This window comes from Ostrinia nubilalis, chromosome 15, assembly GCF_963855985.1.
Source record: "Ostrinia nubilalis chromosome 15, ilOstNubi1.1, whole genome shotgun sequence".
In the NCBI taxonomy this organism is placed as follows: domain Eukaryota; kingdom Metazoa; phylum Arthropoda; class Insecta; order Lepidoptera; family Crambidae; genus Ostrinia; species Ostrinia nubilalis.
This window is the reverse complement of record NC_087102.1, coordinates 8,224,461-8,237,598: the sequence shown is the minus strand read 5'-3', so window position 1 is coordinate 8,237,598 and position 13,138 is coordinate 8,224,461. Positions and strand designations below refer to the sequence as shown.

General features: G+C 35.9%; 1 long non-coding RNA gene across 2 annotated transcripts in view; it reads right to left on the bottom strand.

Annotated features, from left to right (window-relative positions):
- Nucleotides 1-8,543, bottom strand: part of LOC135078481 (uncharacterized) — a 58,022-nt gene extending 49,479 nt beyond the window's left edge. For both annotated transcript variants that reach the window (XR_010258625.1, XR_010258626.1), the window contains exon 1: nt 8,362-8,543. This is a non-coding gene — a long non-coding RNA (uncharacterized LOC135078481). The remainder of the gene's footprint in view (nt 1-8,361) is intronic.
- Nucleotides 8,544-13,138: the final 4,595 nt, after the last annotated feature.

Sequence of the window (13,138 nt, the reverse complement as noted above, 5' to 3'; positions counted from 1 at the left end):
TTAGGTAACAGCACAATTGCAAATACTTCAATGAAGTTACCATCCTCAAAGCATTCACAAGAAATACCCAATTTTTGCTTAAGGCTGCTAGCGGCAGTTGGGAAGTTCTAAAATCTAGCAGTAGACTGTAGCTAATTAATTATTAAAATCTGTTCACACTCAAGTTAATTGTATGCAATTTCATTGCAATGACAAGAATAAGCACAGTTAAACAACCAAGCCGCAGTGGCACTGCTAGTCTCAGCTCAACCCTTGCAATAAAACATTAATTCAACTCACCAAATATCACAGCTGATTCCTTTTGTATTACAATTTCACTCACCAATATCACAGCTGATGCCCTTTGGTATTGCATTACCTTCTGTCCAACTCCAAATCACTTATGTCAAGCCTGGCTCACTCCGCGCGGTACATCCGATAATTACCTACAGCGAAGCGCCCCGCCGGCGGGTATTATATCAGTCGAGTGTCACGCGCGCGCCCGTCAGGACGCTGGCGTGCGTTGTAGTATGATTATAATTCTATGATCGAAGTATTATTTAAAAATGGACATAAAGAGAAAGAAATATTGTGCGGCGTTCGGGTGTTTAAATTCGAAAAGAAATCTACCGGATTTATCTTTTTTTTTTTTCGCTTCCCAAAGATGCTGAAAGGTATGTTGGCCATGTAGGTAATCAATAATTCTTAGGATAGTATAGGAACCTAACCTACTATGACTACTGCTCAGAATGCGTTCGTTCGTTTTAGCCAAATGACGTCCACTGCTGGACAAAAGCCTCTCCCAAGGTTTTCCATAATGAATGCATAGTTACCTACATACGTACCTCATTACAAATAAGTAGATTAATTATTTTTTCACTAGACAGCAACCCTAACAGCGTAAGAAGAGTTCAGAGGCACGCGATAGAAAGAGACAAAACTTGTAGGTGAATAAAATTGTAGGTACGTAGTGCTGTGCGAGCTGAATTCCACTGTATCGCGTCGTAGCAAGACTCGCATTTATTTACATCGTCTTGCGGAGTAATCCTTCTGTACCTATACTATTACTTATTCTGTGCTTATGTGAAGTACCCTTGTTCAGTGTTCAGCTTCACTCAGGTATTGTGCTTGACTGATTTGCTCACCACAGGGCCAACCCACAGACAGATAGGTCACCACATCTAAAACTCAAGTCAAATCTAAAAATATGCACACACATCATGCTACAACCAGTAACCTTTTTATTAAACAGCTAATAAATAACCTCAAGATTAAAATCATTTTCACCATGTGGGAAGAATAACCAACAATAATGGCTGGTACACAAGAATACTCTTTAAGTTAAATGTACCACATTCAATTAGACAAATTTTAATCACCTACACTAATTTTCAATTTTAGTGATACAACCCAAATCACTACTGGCAGCAGAAATTAATTGATAAGTTGGAAAAGTTCAATATTAACATTATCTTTACTCAAAATATAGCATCATGTAACATAATAATAATTATGTTTCACAATAATTGAAGTATCCATCACTATAAGAGTACCAAAAATACACCACATGTTCAACGGCATAACTGGCTGCTTTACTTAATTTCAATTTACAAATTAAGCTAATTAATATATTTTATCTCATCTTATAGTGCTTAACATCAAGAAAGAAACATCATGATACTAAAACTGATTTACACAACACAGATCTTAGATTCAATTTACTTTATTAAAACTAATTATTAATTCTTCTCCAAAATAATGCCAAGAGGTTACTCGGGCATGATCACCAAGCTTATTTAATTTATGTGACCATATTCTATCTATTCTTTGTAGATTTTAAATCTCAACAGGTTATTCTTCGCAGAATGTAAACATGAACAAATTAACACCGTTCAATTTAATTTGATTTACTAAAATAGTTTATTAGGCATTGCAATTAAAGTGAGCACATACCATAGCTTTCACACACATTCCTGGCATTATCAGTAAAGACTGATAATACCTATAACATTTGATGCATCATTCACTTACATGCATTATTTTGCTCAAAAAGGAAATGTGTTAATATTGTTGCTGTTGGAATAATCTATACTTATAATAAATCTGTAGAAAGGTCAATTCTGTACATGAAATATATTTTCAAAATAACTATCAGGGGGTGATTAGTGATCGATACTGATGCCAAAAATGCAATCAGTAAATTTTTTGTCTGTCTGTCTGTCTGTCTGTCTGTCTGTCTGTCTGTCTGTCTGTCTGTCTGTATGTTCCTTATAGAAACAAAAACTACTCGACGGATTTTAACGAAACTTGGTACAATTATTCTTCATACTCCTGGGCAGGTTTTAGGATACTCCACGGGAACGGGAATTAGCGGGAAAATACTTTTGTATGAAAAATCTAAACCGCTTAAGTTAGACGCTTGAAATTTGGCATGCAGGTCCCTTAGTAAACTTAAAGCTTAGTTACTACAGGATATTGCGAAATTCCCACGGGAACGGGAGTTAACGGGAAAAAACATTTGTATGAAAAAATCTAAACCGCGTAAGATATATGAAGGGGGTAAAACGGGATCCACGCGTACGAAGTCGCGGGCGGCCGCTAGTCGATAATAATAATAAATCGTACCTGCTCTGGGGCCATCGTTAGTCAAATTGTTCACCACTTACGTGACCACAAGCCAAGTTACGGAGGGAGTATCTTCATAATTTGCGTCCATCATTTCTCGTACTTAAATACTTTTCTGCATCTCACACAGTTGTCAGCGTAGTTTCCTTGACATTCTCTCTTCATCATATTCCATTATAATCATAGAATCGTGGGCGTTTTGTGATAACATTCGTGACAAATAACACGAAACATTGGTCACCTGGAACACTTTGAAATCACGTTACTATCATAGGTTTCAGATCCCACTTCTGAACTATTAGAGGCCGGTAGATCTACTCTCATAAATAAAACACTGGATACTCATCTTATACATTATATTGCCTTAATTTAGATACAATTCATTACTTAGCACAAAAGCGCGCGGAGTCGTCTCCGCGCGTCCCTCTATTCTGACGTTTGATGCTAGCGTGACATTGACGTATTGTCAATGTCACTATGACAGCATCTCATTGGCCACAACGATACCGCTATTTTAACGTTTTAGATTTTTCATAATTAACACTACAGATACAAGAATGTAAGTAAGTCTTATTTATATGATCGCTTGATTTGTTGAATTTGTCTCTGGCCCGAATAGCAGAATAAGTATTAGGTAATAAATCAAAAAAATCACGGAAAATAATTAAGCAGACAATCAATTTTTCAATAAATTTGTTTTGGAATTCCGCCAACGCTCGTTTTAGTTAATATACCCCGAAATACATAAAACAACACGACTTTTGACTGTTAGGGCGGTTTAAAGGTCGGCCAATTGTTGTTGTTATACTTTCCATTCAAAATAAGCCCAGTAGATAGGTAAGGTGTAATAAACCATGCATAATTAATAATAATATGCTCTATGTTAAGCCGTCAATCCGATGGAATCATGACAGGCGCTTGGCGGTTTATTAGGCCTCAGCCTCGAGTTTAGCGGGCAGCGGGGCGGGAGCGGCGGCGGCGCGGGAGCGGGGCGGGCAACGCAGACCCGTTCTCGAAACAAGCGGGCAGCTCGCGCGGCGCTTTAGCGGCGAAATGTTGTGTTCGGGGTTGTGTTGTCGAGATATTTGTTTTTATTCGCAAACGAAATGTTTGAACAACGGCGACAATTTTATTTCGATTCAAATTTATTCCTAACGCTCGATTTATTGTGGGCAAAAGAAGGAGTGCGCTGCCCGCTCGTTGCCCGCTCAAGCGCCGCTGCCCGCTCGTTGCCCGCTGCCGCGCCGCTGTTTTCGAGAACCGGTCTATTTGATTTTACGCATAAGATCCTGCCGTTCCCGCGCCGCCGCCGCTCCCGCCCCGCTGCCCGCTAAACTCGAGGCTGAGACCTTAAGGCTGACGCTATGGCTGTTGCCTCAGTTATTACCTATAACCTACACGATATACGAACAATGTGCTTACCACAAGTTTACGTTAGGTGTGCTTGCTAGCGAGTACTTACGTCAAAAAAATCTATGAAGATTTTAGTTCTGTCATACATTAAATGTAAGTAGCAGTTGCTAGTGAGCACAATTAACGTAAACTCGCCATGAGCACACAGGAATAAGAGTCAATGTTCTTTTTGCAAGAATCCACGTGACTATTTTTACCGACTGCACTTATTTTCCACTATCCCGTGTTTCCGTTTTCCTAAGAGTAATCCATCGCTTGGACGGAAACAGGCGACATGACCTTATACAAAGAAAAGAAATACGGCTATCATGAAAAGTGGCTTAACTTAAAGTCTCTTTCAATTGTGAAGTAGCTTGCAGTTGCAATTCCCGTTTCCTAGGATCGTTCACCGTCAGTGCCCATTCGAGTGTGCTCATGTGAAAATGTCCTGCTGTATCTACAGTAGCCGCAGGTGTCATAGCTTCATGGAATTAGACAATTTCATAGTCACCTCGTCTGCATGCAAATTCATAGACTGTTCTCATGAATAAAATTTACTGTGGGTACAGATTTTACTTTGGTCATTTTCATAACTATGAATATGTGCTTGAAATTAGTGGGAAACAGATTAATTTTCTTTGAAGAAAATGTAATAAAATCAGCAGAATGTTGTTCTTCTTCAAAATTTTCCCTTTAAGTATTTGCATTCTCATTATTTAAAGCAGTTGCTGATGTAAGCCGAAAATTGTATATAAGTTTATGTGTACGAACAAGACAGTTGTTCGTTACGCGCAATAAATTATGTTAACGAACAAACAATGAGCGAATGCGCGTTAACCTCACGGGAACCGCGGAATCCAGAGATTTATGTGTTTTGGAATATTTTACAGAAAATCGCTAATACACTCATTTGCTTAAGCAAAAACCTTTCAAAGCCATTACCTATTTTGTGAACAAAACAAACGAGATAGTGGGAAGGTGGGTAGTTCAGAACAGATAAATACAACAACAAATCGAAGGATCAAACAGTAATGGTTTCCTTAAGTCCGGTTTCCACCAAGGCGGAGCAGAGAGGAGAAGTTTTATTTAATAACCAATCAGATTTCATTATTTCCACTTTTCCTCTTCGCTTCGCATAGCTCCGATCCGCGCCGAGCTGCTGCCACTGTCAAATTCTATAGACAAAATTTTTCCACTCGACATTTTTTCGCTCCGCTCCGCATTGGTGGCAACCGGGCTTTAGTTCCGTTTACCAGTTAGCGCCTCTTGCAAATAAGGTCCTGTCACTTGTTTGTGGCTAAGACAGTGGCGCCAACTGGTGACTGTTGAATACAGCTTCAGGACTATAGCATTTACAATCGCCAGGTTGGCGCCAATTGGTGAGCGCAATGAGGGTTTTCGCGAATGAAAAATCCGCCAGATGGCGACACGTAGACGCGAGGTTCAAATGCTGCATGATTGGTTATTTTTGATATGACATAGACAGATATGTCAAAATCCACCAATCACGCAGCAGTCAGACCCCACATCCACGTCCCGCCATCTAGCGGATCTTTCATTCGCGAAAACCCTCATTAAGATATATTAATGCCAACGGAATTAATACCTTACTTGTTTGGTGATACTACCTATTATGGCCGATGATAACATGACATAAAAGGCTTTGTAATCATCCAGACTAAATATAATTTGCAAACCATAATAATAACCAAAGTCACGTTCATTTGCAATATCAGTAAACCTAACTGCATTAACAAATAAAACCGACAAGTTTAATTTAATTTCGTTGATTCTCATTAATGTGTTTGTAATAATTATGTTATTACTGTCATTATAACACGTATTTACAGGAAACCAATATAAAACCGCTATGGAAAGTAATTAGCTTATAGTTTCACAGCATACGTGGAAATCAATGCTACACAAAGAACCTAATTACATGAGCGAGCTTTTAATAAACTAGCTTTCATTTAAGAGATTTATCATCACATTAATTTATTAAAGCAACTATTAAATTATCTGCTGTATGTTGTTTGTGTCTCCAAAATGAAATAGAAAAGCTAGCGTCTCTACGGGCTTCAATTTATTTAGAGAGTCCGTAGGATCTGTACTTTCTCAAAGAAATTAAATTCTTTAATTTGCTTTCTAAGATCAATCTAAATAATTACCACTAACTCCAAACAAATCATGTTACTGTCTTTTTCTTAGACACTCGTAGTACCCTACTCGTATTAAGTTACTCTACATTGTGTCGTCTACGATTTGTGAGTAACTTAAATTGGGTAGCAGACTAAACATTTTAGTTTTAGCTTGACATGCAGTCGCATGTACATTATAAACCTAATGACTGGCCGATGGATAGGTCTAAACTAAGATATTATGTAGGTACCTATTATTTTCTCAGGTATTTACTAACCTCTCGTGACTGAATCTAAAGTAACCTTCATGCCATCAAATTCCTGGTAGGTACATAACCTAATTTATTGTACGCGTTCGCTTCAATATTAGCAAAGTGAACGGTAAGAATGTGTGTGAAAACACGCGAAAATTTCCGGAAACACGCGAAATTTTCCACGGCGGCGATATTGCCCTGGATCGACCTTCGCACATGCATCGGGTTCTCGGGTACTATCGAAACTCGATGACATGGAAACATCCGAGATATCGGTATTTTAATTCTAAACGCCTTTGAAATAAATGATGTGGAATCGGTAAAGTCTATCGAGATTGGACTAGTCAGTTATTCAATTAATGTTTCTAGACAATAGAGATATTTATTAGTGTTTTCAAACAATTCTATATTCTTCTAGATGTATTTATTTGAGATAAACGACGTGGGCTTGATCGTATCAACAGCTACGGATCTCTTTAAATTGTCGTCCTTTTTAAACTCACTTCTACAATGTAACGACGATATCACATAAACCACAGTGTATTAGTTATATGAGCTAAAGCATATACTATATCTTATGTTACATCTACCTGCTTTTTCATAGATTACCTATTATGAATTTGTACATGAAAATAGATACTTACATTGATGTTTTGAATAATAAATATATTAAAAAAGAAGTTCCAAACAGCAAAATCATATATTGGAAAGTTCAACAAGCGCTGAATGTTGTTCGCAGTATCAATCTTCGCGACGTGCCGACGCATTTTCCGCTGCTCAATATTAAAACTCGATTTTTACTCTATATGGGACATCATAAAAATTATATTTTACCTACTGCCGGCACTGGAGAGAAAATAGCCCATTTTCATTGAAGAATGTGTGATAGCTCCAACAAAGTAACAATACCAACAACAGCGTTCAACATACAATTTCATCAACATCATCATTATTATCATTTCAACCATCCATTGATATTTATCATCGGCTGCTTGAGCTAGGGTCTAAACATTTTAAACCATTATTTTAATTCGTGTACACGTACAGTATGTCGTATAAATACTTCTTATACGAATCACATTAGCCACCACAACCAAATACTTACCTAATAGAACGCTATGTTGGTATACCTAATTGAAATATTATGTAGTTTCTGGATTCGATATTCAGTGATGAAAATTCCATATTCAGATGATACGAAGCGATGAAACAAACATTGGAAACAAATATCATTTGGAAACTGAATCAATTCAGTAGAATAATCATAGTAACTGCGCACAAATATTTAGTAACTACCTTTATTGTAACAATTCCATTGAAATGAGCTTTATGGAACGCCCGGATTCTAAATTCAATGTTAACAGCGTGCCCATCTTCTAATCATCGATGAATTTAATATGAAAAGTTCATACTTGATTAGAACCTACTAAAATGAAGCTGTAATTCTCAATTCATAATTAATCAATTATGAAAGGCCAATGGTAGTGGTAGCGTACCTAATCTTGAATTTTATTCAACAACTACGCCGCGACGCCTTCCTGACGCTCGGTTAAGTGTTGACAGAGTGCCTCATTATCTTTCAGCTTATTCCCGTGTGGAATAACGACTTAATCGTATTGATACATTTGATTCCTTAAAATTAGGATAATAAGGTTTAAGATTAAGTATCAGACTTATTCCGATTAAGTATTGTCATATTCAAGTAATGCAGGATGGCATAGATTGACAAAGGGACTCATTTTCAGGGCCATCTCCATTTACATAATGCAATCAGGAACAATCAACGTGTAATACACAGATTTTCATGTACCCGACCAGAAATTGAACTTGAGACCAGAGAGCTAACAACGCAACTGCGCCATCGGACCTTTATTTTTTTTTATTCCGAACCAAACTTAAGCGCACGTCAAATAAATTAAAATAAGAACATTATTCTATCTTTTTTTATAAAAAAAATATTAAAAAAATCTTACCAGCCAGTATCCCAAACGTCAGAAACAATTTGCGCGCCAAAAAAAAACACAATCGCAACCACAGATTCACAACACTGCGTTTACACGTTCAGATTTCAGAGCGGCCGCGGCGAACTACGGAAAAGTTCCGATTCCAAGCGAGCGTGGCGCGGGAGGTGCGAAGGCGGCACGCGGCGCGACGATCGGCGCGCTACTGCGCCGCCCGGGCGAGCCGGGCGCGGGCGGCCGGGGCCTAAGGGCTTTCAGGGAAGGTGCGAATCTGCGCTGCGACATCAATGCGAATTTTTTGTCTATCTTTTTTGAGATGAAGTGACTTGAGGATGCTTTGTTAATAAATAGACAGCATTATATGAGGAAGAAAAGCTTTACAGCAAAAATTCAAGTCTAATGTACTACTAAGTTAAAACGCTATCGGCACCATTTTGGTAAGAACCTTGCAAGCTTTTAGTCAAATATGACATATTTTTCTGACGATAATTAAATTAGTGATGGTGAGCTGTATTGCCCTAAACTGCATTTACGTATAGTTATGCTGTTTGGATAGATGGATTGTTTAGATGGATGTGTCAAAAACTGTCTAAGGTCCAAAATTCCAAAATAATAAATATGATAACTTGCACTCAAAGCAGTAAAAAATTCATTGGCTAACAATAAAATCGACACCATGCCAATATTTCGCCGCCCTAGAGCATAATAAAATTGTAGATGCCTTCTCCTTTGGTGAAACGAAACAAGAATAAGTGTATCTTCTATCGTAATGAAATCGCAAAGCTGCGTAATATAAAACTGATTAATATTTATGGGGTTGCCAATTTGCAAGTTCATTGCTGTCAAATAACTGCTTAGTCATGTCAGCCGCTTGTGGCGGCCCTATAAAGTAAGAACAGACTTTTTATCAGCCGAAAATTTGGTCAGCTTTTATTCAGCATGAAGAATTGGCTGGTCATATTGTTTAAACCTGTGAGGCCTATGTTCAGCAGTAGACGTCCTATGGCTGAGATGATGATGATGACTGATTAAACCCGATTCAACTATCGACTGACAAAAAATCTCTACTAGTTTGTCTACGGGGCTAGTACGTTTGACTACCAGTTTATCTCGAAATAAACTTAGAAAGTTTTTGTAACAACCATTTAGTTTGTAACTTTACTGAGTTAATTGAGTGTAATGATCATTGAATCCCGAAGAACTTCAATTAATAACACTCCAAAACCTTTTACAAAGAGCGGTTCGACCAGTGACTGTCAAAAGCGATAGCCAATAACCTTACTGAACTCCACGACGATACATCGTGACAGTAATTGTATCGGACCCTACTCTAACTAACATCGTCCTAATATCGATTGAGAATCGAGAAACGAACGATAAATTGCTTTGATAAAATCGCCGACTCCGATGAAACTGTAAACCGATTTGATTATTCAAATGCCATCTTTTTTCTTTCCTTTTTGCAATTTATAATAACTTCGATATAGGGTAAACCAGAGAGTGATTGCCCACTGGTAGTGATTGCCCGCTTTAAGAATAATATTGTCAGGTGCTGACTTTGAATCACTCTAGTTAGATTTGAATTTACTAAGTAGATGGCTCCGAGATCAATGTATAGTAGATTTAAAATTTACAATAGGAAACACAAAAAAAAAACAGTTATGGCGGATTTTGTCAAGACGGGTGAAAATGTTGCTCAAACAGGTAAAGACTTTAACAATTTTACTAAGGAATTACTTGCTTAGAGGTTAAATGTTTTTTGCAAGTTATTTAATATTCAACTAATGGTGTATAGTCATGATGAAATTATAAGTGTTTTCTCCATTATCAATGAAAATAACTGATAAAATTTGATTTCTAACGGTCATTTTAACGGTGGGTAATCACTGCACGTAAATCTGTATATTTTTAGTTATTGCCCACCATCATTTCAGTTATTGCCATATGTTAATGTATAGTTATTGCCCAGGGCAATTATTATTAGGGTGTTGCCACCATGCAGTAGCAGTGTTTAAGTTGCTCATTGCTAGACTTGTTTTGCAATTTACAGGCATAAATATTGAATTGGCTTTTAATGTTTCATTTTCAGTATGCCAAAGACTCCATAAGTTCAATATAGCATAGACAATTTGCAAAAAGCGATCGAAGCTGTACAAGATGCATCCAAAAATTTACCTACAAGATAAATTGCCGAAAAATATGGTTTGGCTTGAAAAAATTGATAAAAATTCAAACGCAAATACAAAAAATGAAAATCCTACGTTAAATCTACTAGTGAAAATGTTAATTGTAAGGAAATAGATACAACTTTAGGAAAGAATAATCAACAGCTAATTGAACATTCTGAGCAACCACTTGAACTGATATCAAAGAAGATAAAAAAATAAATACATATAAATTTCAAATTTTTGCGTCATCTATGTTTTGAAGTAGATGATTCTGTCTCTACCGATTCTGACTCATCAACATCAGCTCAAGAAATATTTGATAATATAGTTAATAAGGCCAAAGGCAATTTATTTTGAAATTTTGAAGACTGTACTACTAGAATTTAAGTTTAATGTTTTGTTTTGTTTATTTAAAGCCTATTTTGTCATTTTAAAATTGATTATTTTGTTTTAAGATACTGGGCAATTACTGTGCTTTGATGTGGGCAATTAGTGTAAGTAATGGGCAATGACTGTACTTTTTGGAAGATTTTAAATTTATTTCAATATTTTCTAAGTTACGTAAGTTTTAACTAAAAACTGTTAATATTCTGTATAACAGTTTATTGAGTTATAAGAAAAAAGTCATAAATGGTCGATAGTTAAAATACTTTCTTTAATTTTTTATCTCAATGTGTTTGAAATCCTTACGTGGGCAATAGCTATACGGTTTACCCTATTTTCTCAGTCATAAATAATTTTACAGTAAAAAGTTTTTATAAAATGTAGATGTAAATTATTGGGATTTTCTAGGTACTCGTATAGTGCTAATTAAAAATGATATTTCGCTTGAAAAAATTAACTGCCTCGGGTGAAATAGCAACTCGTATCGGTTTCGTGTTTTTGAGTAACATTGACTAGCAAATAAAGTTAATTATAGGTTTTTTTGTGATATTACTGTTACAATACTTAGCTCTATTAAAATATAGACTATTTATTTTTTTAGGATAAAAACCACTAGTATTGAAGTATCAGATTAGGTTATTGCTTGATTATAACATTATATGTATTTGATTTGATGCCTTTCGTTTGATCGTAATGACGAACAAAAAGAAAACCTTCAACCTTTAAGTGCATTCGATCATTATTTTACTTTCTACATAAATGGTAGGTATGTCAAGTAACATAATAAAAACGCAATTAATTTATCTCTACTTAAAACTCATGCTCTGTAATGGAGCAATCTAGGCTAATTGTTTTTTCGAGCTTCATTGTTGGCATCAAAAGACAAAGCCAAACTTTAGAAGCAAAAAACAGGAATAATGAGCAGTCCATAGAAGCTTTATATAATAGAATTCATTATTTAATTAAGTGCTTGTCAGTACCAAGCGAGACCTATTTATTTATTAGATGGAGCCATTAGCCATGTAATAGTATTCGTACCTACTAATTTAGTCAGTGAGTTTCAAATATTAGAAGATTTTTTTTTCAAAAATTAAGGTTTTTTTTTTAAAGACGTACCTACAATACACCTTGGAAAAACGTTTCACAATGTGAAAGTGTTGGCTTTTTTTACATTTTTTTAAATCAAAGTCAAATCAATTATTGTACTCTTATAATGATTATGAACTCATGTTATGGCTTAAATTAGTAGCTATTTTTATCTAATTGTACAATATAAATTGTGCTGTGATGTTACACGTGTAGACTTTTTGATGGGGCAAGTTATTATTTGACGAATATTTTCGGACCTCTAATTTTGTGCTTCGGGTATTCTGTGAACAAGAGAGAACTAGTCTCATACTAACTTAGGCTGCCAGAAAGTAAGAAAAGTAATCGGCAGAATAATGTATGTCTGGCACGTAAATAGTATAGACTCAACATCTCAAGTCAACAATGGTACTATTTGAATTTGAAATCCGCCAATAAAATAAATATTTTATAGATGGTCAGATGGCAATATAATGCCCCTAAAGAAATCGTAAAAATTGCAGCGTGTCTGAAGAAATATGATTTTATCGTCTCATAAAGTATTAGGTACTTTCGCATAAAGCATTTGTAATTTAATGTCTCTAGTTCTTTATGTACAATTCGCAGTAAAACCATTCTCATTTTATTTGTTAATTCTACAGGATATACTTTTATATTGGATCTATATGTATTTAATATACACGTTACGTTACAATTGAAAAATCTTTTACAATCGATAGAGCTTTCGATAGTTCAGCAACACTATTCCATATCACTGTTTTAAATCTAGCACGGTTAACACAGAACGCAGATAAAACTATCAGAATTCTCTATAAACTTCAAAGGAAACTTGTGAGATTTGGTTTCTGCAAGTATGCACATTACATCAGGAAACCCACAGGAAAGTTTTATGTAGAGCCAAGCTAATTGTACCTTTGCTTCACTTTGAGCTACCTTTTACGGTGGATAGGGTTGTTACTCAGTAAAATAAAAATTTACATATATTAAGTTTCTAGTTATTTGAGATAGTGAGAACTTTGTGTGAAATAAAGAAAATATAAAAACAAACTTCAATAGTGTACGTATTCATTTCAATAATGTATAGTGTATGGACTTACGCCGCTGTTGCCACGTAATAAATGGATATGTGGCACAAAAGAAAGGCTCAAAGA